The following is an 18,262-nucleotide window of genomic DNA, read 5'->3' on the forward strand; positions in this document are numbered from 1 at the left end:
GTCTTGCAGTCTTTGCTGTCTATTGACCCACCTTTGAGAGAAGAATGAGAACACTTTCAGCGCTGTTTCTCGTACGCCAGGCACTTTTTGGGGACGGAGGTAACTATTTTGCAGTTTTGAATGACGGGTCACTCAGCCATGCCCCTGTCTCCATCTCTTCCTCACACAGGACCAGGTGCACCAAAGCCATAGTGTTACCTAAGATCCATGGATGGAGATAATTTCCAAGATTGCATGGATGAGTTATTCTGAAGCTCCAGAAAACCCTCATTATCTCTGCTAAACCTCAGTACCTAGCTTAACTCTTTCTGGGTCAGAAGTCTGCTTTTTAGGTCCAGTGGGTGTTGGCGTTAAGTGCTATAAGTGTGTAGCTTGGCTACAAGTCTAAAAGTGTTTGCAGACTGCATCTAATATTTTCAAGGACTCAGACAAGATAGGATTACTACCAAGTTCTAGTGCTTGATGACTGCTGAGGCTTTTAAAAATGGAAATAATTTAAAGAACTGCACAGTTTCAATCTCTTTGCATTTAGGTTGCTCTGCTAATTTCTCAGTGAGATAGTATTCCGCTTCTCAATAGGAGTATAATCTCATGATATATATAATATATATAATATATATATATAATCTCATGATATGATCTGATTTCTCAGCAAGAATTATTTTTCAGATCTGACTTTTTTATGAGTCCAGGGTCTCAGAGGGATTGAAACTTCTAATTTTCAATGCAGGCTAAGTGTGTAAATGCTTTTGGTAACCTGGGCAGTAGTCAATGTTTAGTTGGTTTTGTGGTAAGCTCTTGTAATGCCATCATTTGGATCACAAATATTTGGGGAGAATATTTGCTTCTTTTAATGGATATTTTATGTGAGAAGCATTTTATTGCTGGGAAAAGTTTCCTATCTAACACAGATTTTGGGTTAGAATCAAACAAAACCTAACAATGTGTATTCATAGTTGACACTTAAAGCACAAATTCATCCTTTTTCCGTGAAGGTAAAAGTTATTCATTCTTCTAATGGACAGATTCTTCTGACTTTGGAAAGAGATTAAGACAACCATTTTATAGATTTATTTTTTGTCTTCAATACTAGCACAACCTTCTTCCCCTTCCAAATTCTTCCTGTCATCATAGCAATTCAGTGCTGCTGATTTAGTGAATAGTATTGAGGGAGACAAGCAATCCAGCATGTTGAATTTGAACTCTGACCTTCCCTTTGCATTGGTGCACAACTTCTTAGTTTTGCTAATCCAAAAGCATTCATCCTCCCGCTCTTTTCTCAAATGAGCAAAAACTAGACATGTAGAGGGACAGGGTGGTTTTGGAAATGATCAGGAAAGGACACCTGTACATTTCTCTGGTTTGGCTCTGTGGTAAGCATTTCTTACGAATCTGAAATCTGATATTATTTGCATTGTTCTTCAAATATCAAGATAGGACTACATTCCTGAAGATTCCTATTATATTTAAACACTGGAACATGTCCAAGCATATGACTTCTCATATGCTGTCTTCATCAATACTGAGCCCTTGATATACAATTCATGATAAATTGAGATGGACAAGACATCAAGTGCATTTTAGCTCTACAACAGCTAAATTCACAGAGACTTCCAGTATGGTTGTGCACGTTGTGAGAGACCACAACGCTCTTGCTAGAGCTGTGGTGTGTTTAATACTTGCTAGTATTCCGTTAGGTCATACAGTGGGAAAAAGTACAAAAATAACAAACTTGTTAGTCTGCTAATTACAGGCTTGTTAAGTGATATTCCATTTCTGGTGGGTGGTTTTTTTTCTCCTCTCCATTACTCTGATTAATGACTATTCATAACAAATACAAAAAAGTCTCCTGTAAAAAAAAAAAATAAATCACATTGCACCTGAAAGATCTTTTACTGGATTTTCTAACGCAAACCATGCATTTAAATATGTAGCTACAGGGCTAAAAACACCACTGATTCATCCCATTTGATTTATTTGTTCAAGTGATATCCAACTTTTGAGAAAATCATCAGCTGAGTTGTGACTTAGATGTGCCCTGAATTTCGCCTTTCTTCTTCCCTGCCTTTATAATTGCAAATGTTGTTTCTTACGTACTTTTAGCACAAGTGTTTCCTGTGTAGTTAGGACATTTCCCTTCCCTATGCTCTGTGAAAGGAACCTGAATGTCAGTGGAAAGTTCCCCATAGACTTTGAGGACTTGTGGATAGACCTAACACACTAGGAGCTGTCAAAACTCTTGTTTCAGTGGAAGTAAATAATTTCTTTTTCTTTGTTCATGAGAGAGGCCTTTTGTGAAACAGGTTTTGTTACCTTTTTGGGGTTCTGATGTGTTTTTAAGAGCCTTGAGGATTTTGATACAAGTACTTAATAAGCAACATTTATTATCACTTGATATGGACAGCTAACACACAAAATAACTTAATTTTGTGTTAACATATTTCAGTCATGTCATTGTTTCAAAATGACTGTGTCTCAAAAAGCACTGTCGAGGAACACTGCTGAGCCTTCAGGATGCTCCTCAGCTAGACCATGGTTGCCTGTGAATAAAATATATAAGAAATCATTAATTTCTATTTGGAGCTTTTTGCTTCTGGGTTACCTGGTCAGATCTAGGACTCACTACAATGGGTGGAAGTAATTGCTACAGTTGTTTGAGATTTGTGAGTTCTTACAAATAAGATCTCACAAAAATTGCCCACAGTTAAGCTGGCGAACATTGTGAGCACTCTCCCTAGTACACTTTCTAGAGAGGATAACTCTGCCACACCTTGACTCTGTGGGCATCCCTGCTTGAGTGCAAAATATTCCTTCAGTTTCACTGAAAGCCAGGATTTCACAGGTCAAAAATCTCAAGCTTTGCTCCTTAAAAATAAAAGCTTTTTGTTCTGTTTGGAGCAGAAGTCAAACTCCGTTGCAATTTTGCTTTCAAAAGGCATTTAATTATGGCACTAAAATGTAATAGAGGAATTTAATGAAAAATGGCTTTCATCAGAGATTGGACTAAGCCCTAGTGTGTGTTGTCAAATGCTTTACTCCCTGCTGGTGGTCTCTGAGCAAATAATTGCAAAGTCCTCCTTGCAAATCATGTACGTTACACTTCAAGTAACTCATATATGTGCTTCTGAAAGATAAGAAGTAAGAACTAGAGGTTGATCTTTGCTGTGCAAAGACTTTATGTCTCTCTGAAATTCATGCAATTGGTGTTGTAGAAAGGCATAACACTGAACAGTTGAAAATAATAGTAAGGGAGAGCTCCAGACCTAACCACTGCAACTGCAAAGACACTAGCTAGCAACCTCTTTCCAGCTCTGCTGTTTGAGCATGTCTGCAGTCCAACGAGCCATTTACCCCTTGTAACTTTACCATTCCATGAAAAATGACTCACAGATGAAATTCATCAGTTTGCCATGGAAGGATGCCATTTATGGACAGAAACTATGGGGTTTTTTTCATCTGGGGACAAATTTCCTATTACTTTTGCAATTGCAATTTGCTACTATGAGGTTGTGATACCCCTGGTCTCTGTAAACCTGTAGGGTTCGTTGGTTTTAAGTCATCAGGTTATTTCTTTGAAAACTTGTAACTAGATTAAAATTATGTCTGTGACGACAGAGTCATGTCTTCACACCTAACTTCAGGCACCTGGGCTTTCTTATAGCTCATGGCGGGAGACAGGCACCTCAAGAGAGTTGCCTCACCTTACTTAGCTTTAATGCCCACCTCCATTGACTGTGGGTGGTGTCTGAATGAGTAACTGGACAGTTACTGTTCCTTTTCTACATTGATACAGTGTGATGAGAGGAATCCCTCATACCGTGAGCAGAAAACAAATAGATTGATGATGGAAAATATCGAAAGCTGTATTCTGCTTTAAATCAGGAGCAATACCATTTAAATATGAAGAGTGGGTCTAATGCACCATCTCTTTCATTATAATTTTAAATGGTGTGGTTTTCTGCCTTCCATTCTCTTTGCCATGGGAATATGCAAGAAGATTTTATGATTAACTGAAGTATTATTTACAGTTTACCTTTCATTAGAACCCCTTTGTCTCTTAATTATTCATTTTAACTAGCTTCTGTCTACTTTTCACATAGTTCCCAATACTATTTATATTTTAAAGAGCCTTTATTAGGCTTTTTCCACATGGTGTATATGACTTTATATCCTTGCTTAACCGAACTGGCCTTTGTTGCCCTTTTCTGTGTTTAGATTATAACCAGGATGAATTTCACTTGTGGTCTCTCCAGCTGTTTTTTAAGTAGTTCCCACTTTTCTGCAATAGATTTCCTTCACATTAGAAGACTCCAATCCAAATTCCATAGGGTATTTTCCTTCCCTTTAAGTCAGCTTTCCTTTATGTTTCCCTTCCACAGGTCCTAGCTCATATGAATCCTACAAATGCAGTGTTGTAATTAGAACTATGTGAACACAACACTTCCATTTCTCAGAGGTTCCTGCAAACATTTGCTTTGGGTTTCATCCATATGAGCTCCCATTCCTTGATATTTTTTTACTTTGAATTTCAGTTGTGAACAAACCAAACATCAGTGACCTCAAACTCAGCTCCAGCGATTCAATCTTAGCAATCCCTAAAAGAAAAAAAATAATTTTGCTTGGGTTTGGGGTAAAATCCACAAAGTCTAAATGTTCACATCAGTAGTTACCTGCCCATAATGAATCTTCAAGCCTAGAAAAATTAGTACTTCGGTTTTATGATATAAACAGTTGACCTGTTTAAGGGGTTCATGGCTTATTTTTTTTAGTGTGGAGTACCTGGGAGCACCTTCCTGCCTTGACAGGCTGTGTGAGAGCTCCCCCTCCTGTTTTAATCTGGTTTAGACTGTGGCCTTAGTTGTGACCCCCATATCTGGCCAGCCGGGTTTTCCTAGTATCAGACCCATCTCAGTTTTCCAGGTTAGATCCAGTGTAGCCCCGAGTTACCTTCCTTTCACAAGAAACTATCCCACTCTCTTACTTTTGCATAGTTTTTATTTCTGTCTCCTATTAAAGAGTAAACGCTGTTCATGGAGACAACCCAAATTGCCTAACAAGAAACCATGCAGTCTTTCTTGAAAATATCTTTCAGAATAGAATGGAAACATTACAATATCTTTTTTTCTCCATTTTATTTAGGTGCTTATCTTTTTTTTTCAAAAACAACCACAAAAATGAAGAAAAATGAGAACTGGTTGACTTTTTTTAATTTTTATTTTTCATTTCATGTATCTTTGTAGGAAGAAAGTATGAAAAAAGACATATGAGGGGAATGAGAACGTTTGCACTGAAATCACTAAAATGTGTAATGCTCTGTCTTGAGAAACAGAGGTGGTCATTTTGCTATGGTCCTTCATTTTGATAGTTACATATGCACTGAAATTCTAAGACCTCACAATTAATTTACCATAAGATAGTGTTTTTCCCACTACAAAGCTATTCCTTGAATCACTGAACTGGTGCTTCTTTTTTGTGAAGCAGCCCAGCCGTAAAGAAAACAAAACTTGCTCAGTTAATCCTACAATTATCAGTCGCTTATTCTTACTGTGTGGACAGGCCTACAGATGAAATGTCATCTCCTTGCTTCCGAGTTTGGCGATGTCTGTGAGTTACTGCCCAGCCACCCAACCTAGTTTGTGCTCACTGCGTGTTGGATCTGGAACTGCTTAAAAAGGTTGGAATTGACTTAAAGCTTCATGTTGGTTTCTTTAGGAAGAGGGTAGCAAAAGGGCAGGGGAGTTTTAATTTATCTAGTGAGTATTGTTGACATTTTTTGTGTTAACAACATTAGGAAGTTGCTGACAGTTTGTTTTCTTTATTTTTCTTGTTTCACTTAGAATTCTTCGATGGGAACTGAGTTTTTCATGCAGAATGACTGGAAATTGCAAGTCACAACAGAGTACAAGAAAAGGTGGAATTTTCCTTTCCAGACATGGCATTTGCTGGAAACCATAAAAATGAAATAACAAATTACAGAATGGAGATAATAGCATTTCAGAAAGCCACATTAAATTAGAACAGTTGAAGGCAAATTCTTTGCAGCCGCTAACACCAATTTGTGGATAGAAAGCCAAGAGGATTCTTAAAGCTCTCTTTCTTCGTTAATTTAACATTTTTCTTGTTGGTCTGCAGATCTGCCAGTGTGAATAACGTGTGTCTTCCTCGTGGGCTGTAGCTGTCTCGTTTGTTCAGCTTCACAAAGCCAGGCGGGTTGGTTTTCCTCCCTCGGACAGGTTGGAGATGGGGCGGCAGAGCCGGTGGGAGCCCACTGGAGGGCAATCTAGCACCGTCTATCTGACCCCCGCCTGCGCTTCTGCATGACCCTCTTTAAAGATTTTTGATCTGAACTTTAATAACAGTTTACATTTCCACGTCCGTGTTAGATCTGGGGTTCCATAAAGCAGGGCCAGCACTATATGTTTTTGCTCTTTCAAATATTACATCGTCTATTTATACTGTGTGTTTTTGTAGCCCATGATGTAATATGACAAAATTTCAGCCATGTGCATCACACATGCAAGTCCGAGTGCAGCTGGGTTGTGTAGCACGTCTGAGGTAATGTCAAGAAATTTCATATTATATTTAAAATGACACCTGTAAAAATAATCTTCAATTTGTAATTTAAATACTGTAATACTCAATTATGTGAACTGACAGGAAGTGTCCCAGCGGTTTTGGAAAATAACATTCTTTTATCCATTGAAGCTTTGATGCATTTTTGAACAGCCATAATGGAAGTTCAGATCATGACCTTCTGTTTGAGAGAACAAAGTCAAGGAGGAATAAGATCTTCTCCTACAGCAAGGTAAAGTCCTCTCTCCACGTATAGTTTTGCTTTCTCAGAGTGAAATGTCAGCCGTGCATGCTTTATCATTATCCAAGCCAAGGAGAGCTCAAAACTGTAAATCTAGCCTCATTTCTAATTGTGTGCCTTGCTTATGGCAGCACATGCATGTCATCTGTAAATATATATCCTACTTTACTCCTAAAGAGAGGCTTCGAAGGTTTTCCTACAGTCTACATCAGTAGCAATCAGATTCGATTAATGTGGGAGTGAGGTTTGTGACTTGGCCATTGAAAAAGCTCAGAAGTCTTCCAGATGCAGGAATCAGTTTTGGAAATCTACTGAGCTGTTTCTTAAGTATGGCTCTTTTGCTTATTTTGGGGGGGAGGAATTGGGGGGAACGACATGATGTAGGCTTTGTGCAAGTAGGTTATGAATGTGATAGCCCTGGGATTTCTCCCACTGTAAATTACACCTTCTTCCCTAATTCTGTGGCATTTCCCTTACCCAAGAACTGTTTCTTAAGGCGCTCATGAGCCTTAACATCCCCCCCCCCCGCCCCAACTTGTACCTGTTACTGGCTTCTGCAAAATCGAAGAGATTTCTCTTATGTCCTTTTCCATCATGTACTTTTGAAATACTGAATGTGCCTTCCAGAGAGTTGTGTTTTGTGCCACTTAAATAAACTCTGTTCTTTCCATTCAACTCTGGTAACCTGATACCGCACAATAAATGCTAATAAGTTTCCTGCAGAGTAGTGCTCTTAAGACAGCTTATTTTTCATCCCTCCTTTCATGTTGTGCCCTTATTGATGACTCAGTCCATACCACAAGTGTTCTTAAAGAAGATAAAATGTAAATAAAAGTGAAAGATGCTGGTCAGATAAGGCACTCAGAAGGACACAGGAAATGCTTCCTAAAGAACATTTTTTCTGCGTCCAAAGTTGCCGCCTTTTAAGTTGCAGTTACTGGCTATTACTCTTAGTAGGCAGTTAAGGACAAAACGTTGCATTAAATAATTAACAACAGCAAATTAATGCTTTGGTATACTGCAAATCAAAGACATACGCCTTTACTGACCACAGTGTAGGCTGGAGATCGGTTTGTTTTCTATCGACAGAATGTTTTCCTAGACATATTCTTTGTGGGTGAAATTCATCCATAGTATTGCAGCACAAGAAGGCCTGAATGACCCCTGCGGATATCTGCCCATGGGGAATCAGAAGCAAAACGGATGGGAGGGCATTGGCCGACATGGAGAAACTCTCAGGGGAAGCAAATGCAAAGTGACCGTCCACCATGGCTGCACGTGCAGGATGCACCAAAGCTGTGGTGGCCCAGAGAAGGGTGGTCCATTACCAAGGGCATCTGAGGCTCTCCTTGCCCCTATCAGAAGCCTTTTCCTTTCCTCTCCTATAGCTCCCATGTGCTGAGCTTGCTCCCTTGGACACTGCTGTGCCCGTAGCGGGAGTGCCTGCATCTGCGTGTGCAGGTCCCCAGGAGCACTGTCTCCCTGCGTGTGGTGCGGAGCAGCCTATGGAGGAGAAGGGGCAGCCGAAGGGGTCACCTGCCTAGCAGGAGAGGTGGGTGCAGGAGACGAAGGGCTGCCCTGCAGGGTGGAAAGCAGAGGCAGCCGGGGTCTGCAGGAAACACCAGCCACTCTGCCCCGCGGTGGGAGATGTTTGATGTTGGTTTGTTACGGTATGAGGTTGAGTGTGGCAGTGCTGCAGGGCCACGTACCCAGGGAGGTGGCAGAGCTCACAGGGAGAACAGTAGACGGTGCCTGCCCTGAGAGGCTTCCCGCACTAATGCTTTACTGTTAAGAACAACACAGCTGGGACTTTTTTAATTCTTGGTGAGGAAGGGGAGCACATCTCTCTTTGCAGCCTGCTTGCCTCACTCAGAAGACAACAGGAAGGAAGTGCTCTGCTCTTAAAAGTTTGTTTCAGTCTCACGTTTTGAAAGAGCAGGTCACTTCAAAGTCCCACCACAGAATTACCACATGCCATCTGCTCATTACAAATGTGCAAGGGAAATTATTGGTGCTTCTGCCTTGTTTCTGTGATCCAAATGTATGTATGTGCCAATTATTTATTTTATTTTTAAACAGACACATTCAATTTTCTCCCATCCTTCCATTCTTCTTACACTGAACATCTTCTCAGGATATCAAGTCTTCGGATGGAAGACCACATGTGCCTACACCACTCTGCTTATGTGTGTGTTCAGATGTAAAAGGACCACAGTGTCCATGACAAAACCCAGGGAGGGCAATTGTCAGGTTCCATGTGGTGCAAACATGTTTTGTTGAAGCAGGCTAAATCCAGTGGCTGATATCGTGCAGCTTTCCTGCCAGTTGTAAGCCATAATGCAGCTCAGGGTAGAGGCCCTTGATGTGCTATTTCCAGAGTTGATAGCCAGGCAAGACTATGGGTTTGTCCTGCTGCATATCCCAGACTATAGGCTTTTACCCATATGCTGTATTAGCAATCTTTTTTAGACAAAGTCTTTAAATCCTCAGCCTTTTCAGCCACATGGAGTCTCTCAGAGCTGAGAGGAGCAGAGTTCAGTTCTTGCCTCTGATGTGATCATTATAAGGTGTTGCTCATCTTGCCAAACTTCAGGTGTTTAGTCTAAGTCAGTTAGTCAGATTGTGTCTATAGTCAAGGCACCCGCAAGGTGCATTTTTTCCCAATTGTTGATACCTAGAGTAGGATGGGTTGGGCATGATCGTTTCTCTCTTTTTATTTTAGAGGGAGGTGGAACAAAATCTTAGACTGCTAACTTACAAACCTTACATTTAAACCCTCACTGTCAGAATCCCCTTTTTGCAAACACTGGATAATAACAAAACCTCTGAAGGGATCATCCTATTAGGTTAATGGAGAGTGGTCTCAATCAGAGTCTTAAAAATGCTTCCTTATAGAAAGAGTAACTAATCGCAGGGGGTTATTCCTGATTTATGCCAGTGTAAGAGAAGGACTGTTTCTCAGGTTTCCTATTGCATTCAAGCTAGCTAATTTTTCTCAAGGCACATTCATACCAATTTGGGGCTGACTACTTTACTCATTTGTATGATGTATACACTTATTTTTAACCAGTACTTGTTAAAAATAAACTTTTCATCAGTGAACAGTCCAAGGTGGACAGATGACTCACATGTGCTAGTGGGAATGGGATGAATCAGCAACACCGTTTGTTTCGTAGCACAGTCTCGAGTTGAGCAGCTGTGTCTGGAGAGATTGGACATGCTCCATCTTTCAGCTCGTTGCAGTCTTGTCCCCAGCATGACTGGCTCCCTCAGTTGGCAAACAGGTGGGGCAGAAGGACTTACCCTAAACCACCACTGGATGTGTTTTCAGCTCTCTCTGGTATCAATACACACTTCTCATGGCAAATTGACATGATACAGCAGTGCTAGGCTACAGCTCAGATGTCTCTGTGCAATGTCAAAGCCAGCCCTGAGGAAGGGAGCTGAAGGTGTGAGGGCTCAGCTTCTGGTCTGCGCTGTGTTTGGTGATGGCTAGGACATCAGCTGTGCACGACCTCTGCTATTGCACCTGCATGTCACCTGAGGCTGGCTATACCTACCTGCAAGTGGAGATTGACTTTCCACCTCCCCACGTTTCCTGGGCATCTCCAGGAGACAAAGCACTCCAAAACATGGTGTGGCCATGATCAGAGTTATTACTGAACTATTAATGTTATATTGAGTCTACAGATATACATATTTATGCCCTTCTTTTAGCCCAACTATATGTTTTTCAGGCCTTAAAGCTGCAGGACATTTTTTATATTTGTTATTGAGAGCAGATGTGCCCAATTCCAATCATATTCTACTGAAGAATGTCAGGGTTGCGAGAGGTCGAATGGTGAATGCCTTTCAATCTCCATTATTATTTCCTCCACTCAATTGCCGCAGCAGGGAGACTACAGTCGTTAATAGACACCTTCAAAATATTCAAATATATTACAGATCAAAACCTTCCTTGTACTCTTTCAGTTGCCTCTTTCCACTCTTGAAAACAGCTCTGGCTACGCTGCTGCTTCAGCCTGGGACTGGAGCTGAGCTTTTGCCCATACTCACAGCTATGGATGCTGTGGAGATGCTAACCTGGTTTATAGTGTCATGTGACTCAGAAACCAACCCCTTTTGGGGAGGTGTGTCAAGGCACACTGTTAGATGCCTCTGCCTAGGCTTTGCCTTGCCCATGTGCCTGCTTCGACCTCATGGCCTTCGCGCTGCAGCAGAGAAGGAGCGCTCCCAGCAGCCTTCAATGAGAGGTGATAGAATGAGTAGCAAGATGGTTCAAAAAGCTGTTTTCTTTCCAAAATATGAGCGTGGCAGTGACTCAAGGGGAAAGGAACAGTGCTAGATGGGGAAGGGTGCAGGCAAAAGGCCTATGCATAAGCCCAACTCAAAAATGCAGCCTCAGTTTCCCCTGCTGTGCTCAGAAGTGGTTCAGGGATGCATTCAGGTCTGTTGCAGGCCCAGTGGAAACAACCATGCTGGACACCAGAAAAGTCCGATTTTAGAGCTATGACAGGTTCTTCCCTTTCCTTCTGGGGCCTTGGAAGGAGGATTACGGAGGAACGTGTGATTAATGCCCTCTCTCTGGGAGGAAGAAAACATGATTGTGCATTCTTTCCTAGTCCCGTCCATCATCTTCAGTGATGCTCATGGGGAAGCTTATTCCTTCACATGTAACATTTGCAGAACTAATTTCCAAAAAAACAGCAGTGGTTTTAAATAAGGCAAACATCATTTTGCAATTATCTGCAATGCTTTAACATTTATTGATTTTCTCACTCAGCCAGGGAAAATTTTTTTCTCTCTCTGCAGAGAAGCTATTTAACACAACTGTTCTTTTTTTCCTATGGGACTTTTTTCACTGAAAATGCTCAGTGGGCAAAAACTGTTGCCATGTTGTGAAGGCAGGAGATTGGAAGTGTAATTGGGAGACTTTAATGAATGTATGAGCTTTGCTACTGCTTCTTGTCCTTTTTCAGTCAGGCCCCCTTCTCTGCTGTGTTCTGCAAAAGCTAAATGTTTCTTCTTTTGATTTCCTGAGTTTCTAACTGAAACAAAAACCAGGCACGGAACGAAGCTAAAAAACATTTCCAGTTTGGAAAGGAGACGTAAGTAAATGCAATATCCTGGGACAGGAGGCTTCTCGTGTTCAAGAGAACTAATAGTCCTGAGGACAGGCCTGCCAACTGGCTTTAGTGCCTTGGGCATTAGGGCAGGCCTGCGTACTTTCTCTCCAAATCGGTGGTTTTTAGGGGACTGTTAGAAAGCACCACTATTGAGAAACGGTGCCAAATCCAAAGCTATCAAATTCAGCACTTGCCACTTCATCCTTTCCTCCAAATATTAAACTCCCATACTGTGCTGCTCTTGCCGTGCTAGGAGCCCTAACGTAAAAAATGCTGTGAGTTTACACAGTGCTGACAGGATGGTTAACATCATGCTCGGTTAGAAAATGCAATAGCTTGGGAAGGGATCTTAACAAGAGCTGCCCGCCCCTTAGTTTATTCAGAAAGGAAGCACAAGCCAGCGAGAAGCAGAGGGGGTCTCTTCATTGGGGTCTCTGCATCGGCTCACTGCAGTCTGAGGCAGGCTAATCATCACTTAGAATGTTGGTAGCTGGCTATTTTTTCAGTAATTAAAATACAGACATGATCAGTGAGTTCCACACCTGACGCTAGAAAGCCTTGTGACTAGCAGAGTTGCTCTATCTGACACAGAGCCAATGCCCTCAGGAGGACTGCCAGCTCCTGCCAGGCACCTCCAGTGGTGCTGGGAAAGCCTCCAAGGCTGCCTTCAACCCAGAGCTTGAGAGGGGTCATGGCTGTGGAGAGATGGACTCCCGCCTCCAGGCAACATCCTTCCTTTTACCAGCCAAGCATTGCCAGTCCTGTTTGCCACACACCTACAGGGAGGTGGGGACATCTGGGACTGGACGGGAGCCACCTCGGCAAGGGGAAGGCTGGGCTGCTCCTTTCGGCAGCAGCGGTTGGCTTAAATTGTTCATTGAGCAACACGTTTAATATATACATGTGCTTAGATCTCCTTTTTGTCTGATAGTGGTGACACCTAAGCTTCACCTCACAGAAATGTGGTGGCCATGAGTATATCGCAGAACGGGAAGTGCTCTTATGGTGCAGGAATAGAGGCACCGAGCTGCTTAGAAATACAGGTTTTAAGAGCCCATACCCACCTCTCAGGGTAAGCTAATAGGAAAGCTCTCACCAGAAGGCTGCTTTCTTTGATAGATGAAGGACTATCCAGGGAGCAATCTGAGATATACATTAGGCTCTTACACAAATCTGGGGAGTCATTTCAGCTGGAGAAACACTGAAGATTAAATATTATAGTTCACTGAAGGGGCTCTGAGTGGCAGTGAAAAAAGCCAGAATACAGTACCTAAAATCTCACAGTGAAGTACAGGGCACGGTGTTTAATGAACCTTGAGCACAGTGTTTAATTAATCTCTTGTTCTGATGCCTCAGGAAAAGCCAAAATGGATGTGTTTACTCCGCTAGCCTTTGAGGACCCTGTAGGACAGTTGATCCTTCCTTCAGTGTGAAGTGCACTCAGACATCACAGTCTTTTTTTCACATTAATTTGTGGCGATGGCTGAAGTGTATTCAACGCAATGGCAGCAAGCAGCTGGGACTTCTGTGGTCTGAGCAAGGCTTTCACCCTTCTCACCTCCATGAGATGCATGTTCAGTGTGGGGGCACTTGGTTCAGATTTTTTTTAAAAAAATCCCTTGCAGCAGTGAGCTGCATTGCCAGAATGCCTTGAGCAGAAAATGTTCATTGATGAAAATATATGGATTTTTATTTTTTTTTTTCCCCAATTCAAATCTTCAGCAGTTTTGGCAGAAAGCTGGGGTATTATCCACTTGGAAACATCATTCAGGTGTTTCAAACCTCTATTTTCCTGCAGGATGGTCTGTCTGCCCTGGCTTACCTGCCTCATATAGCATCTATAGTGTGTTGTAGGAGTCTGATAGAGCTCTTGGGGGTGACAGAGGCTCATTGAGCAGTTTGGCTGGCAGATAGAAGCAATGTTGAGGAGTTACATGAAGCTCTCATTTCTGAAATTAATGTTTCCAGCTGTGGCCTCTGTATTTTTGTCTGAAAAACCAACAACTTCTCTGTCTTATTTTCTTGTCATTTTGGTATCAATTCTTTTTGGCTTTGTTTCCAAATCCATTCAAAAACTATTCCTGATTAGGAAAAAAAAGAAAAAAGCTGGAAAATTAAATTTGGACCGGTTCACCTGACAAATCTCTCCCTTTGTAGAAGAACCAACACTGTAGTGGGCAATATGCCCTTGCAGAGCTCCAGGATATCCCTTTGAGTCTCATTTACCTGAACCTCTGGAGCTGCAGCCAGAATTCCAGATTTTTATCAAAGATCTGTCCTGAGAGGAGGCCTCAGTGTTAGAGCAACAGCCACCCAGCAGTGGTGCCAGAGGAGAGCTACAGTGGTATCAGGAAAGCCCTAAATAGGTGCTCCATAATGCGTGGGTTAACTTGAAGGCAACATTACCATCCCACTGACCAGCTTTAGTTTCTTTTATGCATTTAGTGTCACAAGTGAGCATGTTGATGGATAGATTCCATTTTTTCCCTCTCTAAAGCGAAAGGCCACTTGCCAGGGTTGCTTACAGCTACTGCTGGCCTCAGCAGGCCCCAGCAAGGTGAAAGGTCCTTGTTCCCCCAGAGGACTGACACATTATGATGGCTTCATTTGATTAAAAGGGGATGTTGATCATTAGTTATGACCCAAATTTCTTTTTTTTGGCAATCATTCAAAGTGTTCCCAGATGCCCATAAGGCTGTTGTTACCTGCAAATAAAACATATCTTTATAACAAGGACATTAATGTTAATGAATAATATCAAAATGTGCCATGTGCCTTTCCCAGGCCTTTTTTGCATTTTGATGGATTGAATGATGGAAGGGAAACATATGCTTTCCAGATTGAACCCAAAGAGCTCACTAATTCAGAGTCCATGCTCCTTCAAGCTGCAGCCAAGCAGAGAATAAATTGCATAGCATTTGTCATCCACTTGGGATTAATTATTGAGTTTTAGCGGTAAGTAGCTGCACCAGTGAAGGTTCCCAGTTTGTTCTTCAGCATCTAGTTAGAGCATTGAAGGAGCTAGGAGGGGGTAGCTAGCCAAACACGAATAACTTGGATATTTCTGTCCCGAGTAAACTGGGCAATAATTAAGGAGGTCAAATGTTCAGCTCATGAAATAATATGCATGTATGCATTTTTATTGGTGATTAGTTTAATTGTATGAGGAGTGGGTACTCCCTTCAGGTTAACATTAAAGAGCATTGACAGAGGAACAGGAAAAGTCTCTGGGTTTTTTATAGTTAGTGCCATAGTTGACCTGGAGTTGGTACTGGCTTGGAAAAAATTAGTATTGTTCCCTGAAGGATGCCTGTCAGCCTTGAGCTTCGGACTTCTAAGAAAGGAATCTTCCATCTGTCAGACAGGACAGGGTTAGGACACTGGTCCCCAGGGTCCCCTTTGATTATGTGATGATGTTTTAAGGAAATTAGCTGATGACTGTGATAGGGAAAGAGCTGGATCTGAACTTGAAAATGAGGCAGTTTTTTGTTTCATTAAACACACATCTTAGCAGGAAGTTGAAAAGATAAGGTCAAGAGAGGATAGTTGTGCCAGGGGTGATGGTGAAAAGGTGATGGATTAAAATATAGTCTGATTTAGCTATTTTTGAGATAAAATAAGGCACTTGAAAAATGAGTTAATTAATCATCATGTCTTAGCCATTGAAAAAGCATTTCCAGTGATCCAAAGGTAGCTTTTCATGTTTACTGTGGTCACAAGCTGCAGAACATTATAACCCTTTGCTTATTTTTGGTCCTTCAGCAATATTGCTATAGTAACAGGTGAGGTCAACTGAGACACTGTGAAGGGTAGTAAGTTTTCAATCTTTTTGTAGTTCTATCTGCTTCAGCGTTTTGGCTTGAAGCAATGATGTGCTTTGGAAGTGACTCCCTGGACTGTCCCATTCGCTGCATGTTATTTCTATCCACAGAGTAGGATTCACGTGCACGAAGTAGATTGCTTTTGGGGTAGACTCAAATGGAACCTCTGCCCCGAGTCTGTACCAAGGGGTTCCCCTAAAGGGAACATAGGGATCCAAACGAGCCACAGGTCCTTCATACAGCTTCAAACCTTGGTCCATGGAGTCAGACTCAACCTGATCCCAAGGAACACCCCGAACTGCATAAAATACAGATGCAGAGGTCTCAGCACCAAGTGATTTATGCTTTATGCCACAAATTTAACTCAGTGCCCTCTCCCTCTCCCTTTTTCAGTCCCTGTGACTTGATGCTCTTGGCAGTTACCTTGTAGCTGCCTCTTCAAAGCCAGCTCTGCTCCGCTAATGGTACCAAAGCCAGAAAGACTCACTTTTGCACTCACTTTTGCCGTCTAGGCATCAGCTCCTGCTTGGTTTTGGTGGTACCTTGTGATAACATGAGTGCTTGTGACTTGTGAAGGCTGAAGGGGAACAAGGACTTTTGTTCTGCTCGATATGTAGGCAATGGTGTGGTGTGATGCTTTGTGTCATGTCTTAATGTACAGTGATACAAAAAACCATTAAACACTGCCATTGCTTTAACCTTGTGTTTTAATTTAGTCCTGACTGGCTTGTTTTGCCAACTTGCACTGCAAATCCTCCATCATACCCCTGTCCACTTCCCACTCTCAAGCTCCAAATCAATGTCCGTGGACAAAATGGGGCATTGAGGTGGAGGAGGAAAAGGCTCCGGGGGCAGCTCCCTGCTGCCCAGACAGCTCTGCCTTGTGCAGCACCTCCTCTCCCAGTCTTGTGTCCAGGCTGCACAGCTGCTCCTTGTCTGCTCTCCTTCCTCTCCAGCCCCAATTTGGGGCACTAAGAAGAATGGCAGTGAAAGCATGGTTTAGTTTTTTTCCCCAGATGTTAGATGTGATCAGTGCTGTTTCAATCTTTTCTTCCTCATTTCAAGATGAACATCTCAGTGACTTCAGCTGAACTCCCTGAAGGCTCATTGTGAGAATGCAAATTCAGCAGCATTTGCTCTAGGGAGCATGCATCTTTGGGAAATGTAAAATAAGCACAAAATCATGCTGCCCTGCAAAGTAAAATTCCCAGGCTGCAGTCAGAACTATAATTTCAAGCACTGTCCTTTTTTTTTTGGCCAGATTGCAGGTGAACTGAGTCTGCCATCTCCACAAAAAAATGACACATAGACTAGATCTATTGAAGCCTCAAAGATATTTATTTTCTACATATTTAAAGTTTAGAAAAGATTCCCTAGAGGAAATTGCAGATGAAGTCAGCAGAAGAGTGGCCATATGCTGAACTTGGTGAAGCTCTGCTGTGAAAGGATCTGGCCCAACTGCGTGTTTAGCAGAAAAAAGCCCTCATCCAACCCCACTCAGGAAAAAATAAGTACAATAAACTCCCCTTCTGTTTTACTCTTGCAATTCTGACTCCAGGTTTAATTTTCTCTCCCTCACTAGCTGTGCTCTAAAAAGTATGAAGCTTGTAATCACATCTTTGTTAACAGCTCATATAATCAAATCAGCTATTTTATTTGTCGCTTCCCTTCTCCTACTAGCATTTCCTTATAAATGAGAGGAGGTGAATAAAACACTAAACAGTAAGCACTGGACATTCATGACAACTTGTCAGAAATGGTCTCGTTTGCCCACCCTACTTCCTACTTATTCACAGAAAGACAATGTGGTTGCTACCAGTGCAGATATGATCACAGTCTGAAGGAGTCTGGCCAGATGCATCAGCAGTCTTAGAGAGCTCCATCCAACAAATCATTGCCGTTGTTGAGCAGTGGAGAAGAGCATAGTTTTAGATAGTGTTTGTCTCTCTTTCTACAGACCAAAACAGTTATGTCAGTCATTGTTTCTCTCCTCCTTCTTCCCTGGAGCTATTTATCATAACTTGCAAATAAAATTACCATAAGCCAAATGATCTCTGTGAATTACTTGATCTGCAAAGGGATCTGCAGTGTGGCTGCTGCAGAAGAAAGGTAAACACTTTCTTTGCCTGTTGTAATAGCACATTAGGGAGGAAAACTGCATACATTAATTCCTGATTTCCCAGAGTATAACTTCAGTCTTTATTGCCACCGTGTTATGGAACAGAATAGGACCATCGGCAATATGGTAAGTCAGTTTTCCCTCTTAAAAGCAGGTGGACTATGCACCACCATTCCACAATTATCCAGTGACTGACCCCAAAGCTGGATGATCTGTTCCTCAGTCACCTGAACAGACATATACCTTAAATTTCCATGGCAAGAAATGTTTTTTTTTTGTTCCAAAGAGTTGTGTGACTGCCTATCACTTTTTAGAGAGCTTGTATGCATTGTCAACTGTCAATACTGAAATTATGATGAAGTTTGTAATTTAGAATTTATGA

The sequence above is a fragment of the Balearica regulorum genome, chromosome 3 (genome assembly GCF_011004875.1).
Source record: "Balearica regulorum gibbericeps isolate bBalReg1 chromosome 3, bBalReg1.pri, whole genome shotgun sequence".
NCBI classification, from domain to species: domain Eukaryota; kingdom Metazoa; phylum Chordata; class Aves; order Gruiformes; family Gruidae; genus Balearica; species Balearica regulorum.